This window comes from Natator depressus, chromosome 4, assembly GCF_965152275.1.
Source record: "Natator depressus isolate rNatDep1 chromosome 4, rNatDep2.hap1, whole genome shotgun sequence".
Taxonomy (NCBI): Eukaryota; Metazoa; Chordata; order Testudines; family Cheloniidae; genus Natator; species Natator depressus.
The window spans coordinates 20,599,255-20,604,895 of NC_134237.1; positions in this window are offsets into that span (position 1 = coordinate 20,599,255).

Genomic DNA, 5,641 nt, shown 5'->3' on the forward strand with positions numbered 1-5,641 from the left:
AGGCTGCGAGGAGGTTTAATGAGGAAGCATGGGTTGTGGTGTCTTCGGTATGTTTATGCCACACACACCTGTCTCATCCAGCTAGGATGTTTCAGCTGAGTGCTGCCCTAGGGTCTGGGGCATGGATGAAAGCAAGCTGTCTGAGGCTCAGCTCAAACAGAGGGGATGTTGGTGGCTTGTGGAAAGGAACTGAAAAACATGGGAGGATTGTATCTGTTTTTGTGATTTGCCTGCTATTTGTTACTCACTTGGGGAGTCTGGTTCAATCCCCAACTGTTGTTGGGTGATTGTGGGGCAGGCTTTTCATCTACATCTAGCTAGAAGGTTGCGGCTTTTTCTTTCTGATGTGAAATTTGACACTGTGCTTCATGCCTTTGTCACCTCAAGATTAGACTTGCAATGTGCTCTATTTGGCGTATATGATGCATGTTTGTGGAAAACAAAAAGCACATGGCATCAGTGTTACATGGTTTGCAAAATGAAATTTTACAGCCTAAAATAAATGCACGCAGAGTAGTAAAAGCAGAACACTTGAGTTCTTCATGCTACACAGAACATGTGATATTCAGTGTTTTCAAGACAAAAGAATATGTATAGAATATGAGAAGGGGTGAGGTATTGCAGCAGTTGTTCTCTCTATAGAGATATCCCCTGCTCTCGTCCTTAGTGTTGATTTGTGACTAGTTATTGCATTTTTCCAGTGTTCCAGAAATGGTTTCCATACAAAGTCAATGTCTTGGGCTTTCCTGTCAGAGTTATTCAAAAACTTGTGTTTGGAATTGTCAAAGCTTACTGCTTTTAGCATAAGGAAGTACACAGAGATAAGGCATGGCAATATACAGAGATTTAAACTAACTCTTCAGTCTTCAAAATATAATCTTTGCTGGCTATCACAGGCCTGACCCAGAGCCCACTTAAGTTAACAAGAGTCTTTCCATTGACTTAAATGAGGTTTGTATCAGGTCCAGTGAGCCTGCTCCTGCAGCCCATAGGATGACAAAATTTTCCATTGACTTAAATACATGAGTTTTCCCAGCATAGGGATTGTGAGAGAGCCTAAATCCCTAATTGTTGAAATCTTAGATCATCAGATTTGAGTGATTATGTTTCTCTCACCCATGAAACCACTGGATATTGGGAACAGCACAGAGCTAGCATTTACTGGAAGTCTCTTGGCTGATATATCAAGTCCTTGAAAGAAGTAACACAGAGATGTGGAATTTTTTTCCAGCAGCCATCACCCTGTGACTGCCCCAAACTAGCTTGTTACATTTCAGTTAGGGGGAAAGTCTTAACCCTTTAAGGTGTGTTTTTTGCTGCATTAGGTAAAATGAAAAGCCTCTGTCTGAATGTCCTGTTTGAACTGCCATGATGAAAACATGCAGCTGTAGTGTCATTTGTGATTTTGAGAGGAAGAATGATCCAACGGTTAGGGATCTAGCCAGGGAGAGGCCTTGGTTCAATTCCCTCCTTTGCCACAGACTTCTGGGAAAGTCACTTAGCCTCTCTCTGCCTCAGTTCCCCATCTTTGACCTGGGGATAATAACAACTGCCCTGTCACACACAGGGGTGTTATGAGGATAAGTACATTAAAGATTCTGAAGTGCTCAAACCATATAAGTACCAGGGTTCTTAGGATCTGCAGGTTGCTTGGCAGTGTGAGGTCGGACAGCCATGTATCTAGGACTAGCACGGTACACAGAATGGAATGGAATGGAATGCTCCAGCCAGTTGCTTGCATTGCTTGCACATAATGTGGCTGATGTGAGGCCCTGATGAAACATTAAGGAAGAACTTGCATCATCTGTCAACTATCCTTAGGGCCTGCCCGCTTGCTGGTCAGATTCACTGCCCACTTTGCTCTCCTGGTCCTGGGGGTGTGTAAAATTCAACAGACAGTCATATCAGTGTGGTTCTTCTTTCTTCTACAAAAGGGAACATGATGTCAGGAGTCCCTGTGGTGCCCAGGCACTGTATGGATCTGTTTATCTAAGTGTTGAGATGGACCTTGGGGTTATCTGCCCTTGGAAAACTAAGATATTCAGCCTGTCAGTTAATTGACACTGCAGATGCACATTCTAGCCCATGACTCACTGCTCCTTTGGAAGCTTAAAAGGAAACTGCAGTGTTAAGTTATAATACATTTGATAGCTCAGTGTGCGTGTGTGTATGTTTATAACATGGAATGGATCGAATTGATTTGTTATGACAATCAATGAAAAAATGGCAGTTTCAAGAAATATCTAATACATTATTTTGACGCTACTAAGGTTTTTAGATTTGTGTTGTTAAATACGTGAAGTCAGCAGTCTCTCTTGTCATATTCACAAATTAGTTACTGCATCTCTATCAGATTCATGAATTAAAAAAAAGATTCCAGAAAGATCTGAACCAGGACAGTGGATAGCTGGAAAAGAAACAGAGGAATAGAATCTAAACTAACATTTTCTGTTCTGTAGCTGTATTTAGTATTGTAACTGATTTACACTTTAATATCGGTTTCAGTAGCCTGACACAATGACAAATGGTTTGAAGTAGTATATTGTTATGATTGGATTGACGGGGATGTTGTTGCAATTTCAGGTAAGAAATAATATTAAATATGGGAGATAAGGGCCTTGATTCTCTGGTGCACTATAGCTGTGCTCAAAGCAGCCCTAAAGCCAGCAGGTCTGACCAGGGAAGGATTTCCCAGCAGTTCTTATATTGTATTCCCTTCCAGCTGCTGGGGTAGGAGGCATGGCCAGCGAAAGGGGTTATGGCTGGGTTGTGGCTGCATCCTGCTGATCCCCAGGTGCCTACAGGTTGCTTTGACTTATACCAGAGAACCAGATGTACTCGGGAGACACAAAGCCATCTTTTCATGCCACCCACCTCCATATGTTTACCTTGTTCTCCTGGGCCTGTCTGGGGAATTTGCGCCACACAGTAGACTCTTTGTCCAAGTGACATTGCTACAATTATCTATAAGATCAGAGCAAACCAGCCTTAAAGTCAGAGCCACTTCCAGCTGTTAAATGGACTGAGATGTGCTGCTATCAAAACAGGTTGAGCAGGTGTTTACGGGAAAATTTTCCTTTTGGTTAACTCAGAGGGAAGTGTGTGACTGACTCACAATTTCCTGCAGCACTTGGCATTCTTGTGACCAGAGGGATGTCAACCCTGGGCAAATTCCAATGTGAATAATTGCATTCTTCCCTCCTGAAACGCCTCCTGCACTTTGATACGCAGGAGTTACTTTTCCGCTTCACTCCTTTTTAAAAAAAAAAAAAAAAGAGCTGGTTATGTAGTCAAATGTTTCTAGGACCAAATGAGGAAGCTACATTTCACTGCTCCTTTGTCATAACACACCACTCAGCATGGTGGACAACCAAATGGATAAGTGCATAGGGTTTAATACTGTAAGCAGGGCCAGGAGTCCTATTCTGCCCTGAACCCATTTAGAAAGGGGATGGGGTTGCCCAGGCGTAAATTGAGTTGTTGATGGCAGAATAGTTCCAGAAGGAACTTTTGATATCTGGAGATCACCTGCAACTCAGCTTCACACGTCACTCAGCAGGTAGTATTCCCCATAGATACTCCTTCTCCTGCCCTTGGCCATCACACATCCCAGATGATGTTTTAGCTGACATGGCCGATCATAGCTAACCTAATGATCTCTGATGCTTGGTGCGGCTAAAGAAAAAATCCAGGGCTTTTTACAGGTATCTAGTGTATGTACAGATATGTGAGACTGAAGGTATATATTATCATTTGTATCCTATACACAGGTCTACCTGATAGACAGAACCAGCAGTTAGCCAGGATATAAACACACTTAGTGACTGTTTTGCAGTTTGCCAGGGTAACAGAAACCCTAGAATGAGTATTGGTATATGTGTTGTTATTACTGTATGAATGTAAGTATGTTTGAGTCATTCTGTGTGTAAGTGGATGTTTGCATGGATAAATGGGTGCATATACCTGGACCAAACCAGAGCTGATATTTGTAGCTGTGTACTTGTGTAATTGGGTAATATGGTGGCGCTTTGCATGAAGGTTAAATTGTCTTCATTTCAGATATTTGGACAAACATCCTGGATCTGAATATTAGCCTTCTGCAAATTTTTCTCTTCCTTATACAGTGTTTAAACCCCCACAATTTAAAAAACAACCTTATGGGGGCCCTTACCCTCATCTCCTCCCCCCGGCCTAGAAGAATTCTGAACTGCTGGTAGAAATCTGCCTGGATGGTTCATAGTTCTTTTAATTTAGAAAGGCCAATATGAATGGGATGTCTGGGTTCCAAAAGTTCAGAGGGGAAACCCCATTTTGGGTATGCCTGTATTCACTCCAACACACAACATGATCCTAATAAGTAGGGTAGGCACATGCATGTTTGCTTTGAACAAATAGGCATGGAGATGTCTGTAGAGATAGGTGGGCTCGCAGCAAATCACCAGGGGGAAGATTGTTTTGATATAGTATCTGTACAGTGCTCAGCACAGCTGCATCCAGACCCTGACTGGGGCCTCTGAATGCTACTGTAACACAAACAAAAGTAAACTAATAATGGACATACTAGAGCAGGAGACTGGAAGTCAGGGGCTCTGGGTTCAGTTCCTGGCTCTGCCACTGGCTCTCCTGGACAAGTAACTTTTAAAAAGAAAACTCTTTGACTCAGTTTCCCCATCTGTAAAATAGGGATAATAGTACTTAGCGACATCAACACAACTAAAGTGCTTTGAGATAATCAGTGAACTGCATTTATTTTGTTTAAAGCTTCATTTCCCCAAGGTCTCATTTTCTAAATCCAGTATTACTGTAGTTATACTGCACCTTATCTCCATTTAACCACAAGAAATTTGTGGTGGTGGTGTTGTCGTCATTGGAAAAATGAAAATTAAAACAGCGGAGGCATTGGTAGAAATACTCAAGTTGTTTAAGTGATTTGTCACTTTACAATATTTACATTAAAAAGCTGGGAGGAAATACAGCATTGCTGAACAAACACAGTAATCTAAAATGTGCTAACGATTGGCCTATTATTTTAAATCATATGCAATTGGCTATGTGATTTCTTATCATACTGGTAATATGGATTGCTGCAGTTTCTTTCTCTCTGTTATTTTGATAATACCAAGCAAATCTTCTTGAAAATGAAATGAAAATATCTTCTTGAAAAGTCCTATTCAATTTAGTAGAAAAGGATAACCTTTCTGTAGGTTGTTTGAACCATCCTATAGACTTTAAGAGAAAATTCTCTCTCTACACCAGAATTCTATTTAAATGGTTAAACAGACATAATTCTCTATTAAAGTCTATACATTTTAGAGTAATTTCTACAGAGCCTATTGTATTTCTATACAATCCTTCTGTTTTCACTCCCACTAAATTCCACAAGGGAATGGCTGATGCTATATACCAAATGATGCCAAAAGATGGCATATTGGACACACGCTTTTCAGTGCAAAGAGAGAACCAACATTGAAATATTGTGGGTGAACTCCTGGCCTCCTAAATTCCAACTACTTCGTCCTTGGATGCCAATCCTAGGGGCTAGGATTTCATCCTATGAGTGGAAATTCATAGAAACCGATTTTTATTTTCATATTTGAAGCTGGTTTCTGAAAGTTGGCAGGTCTTTTCCAAAGGCAAGCAA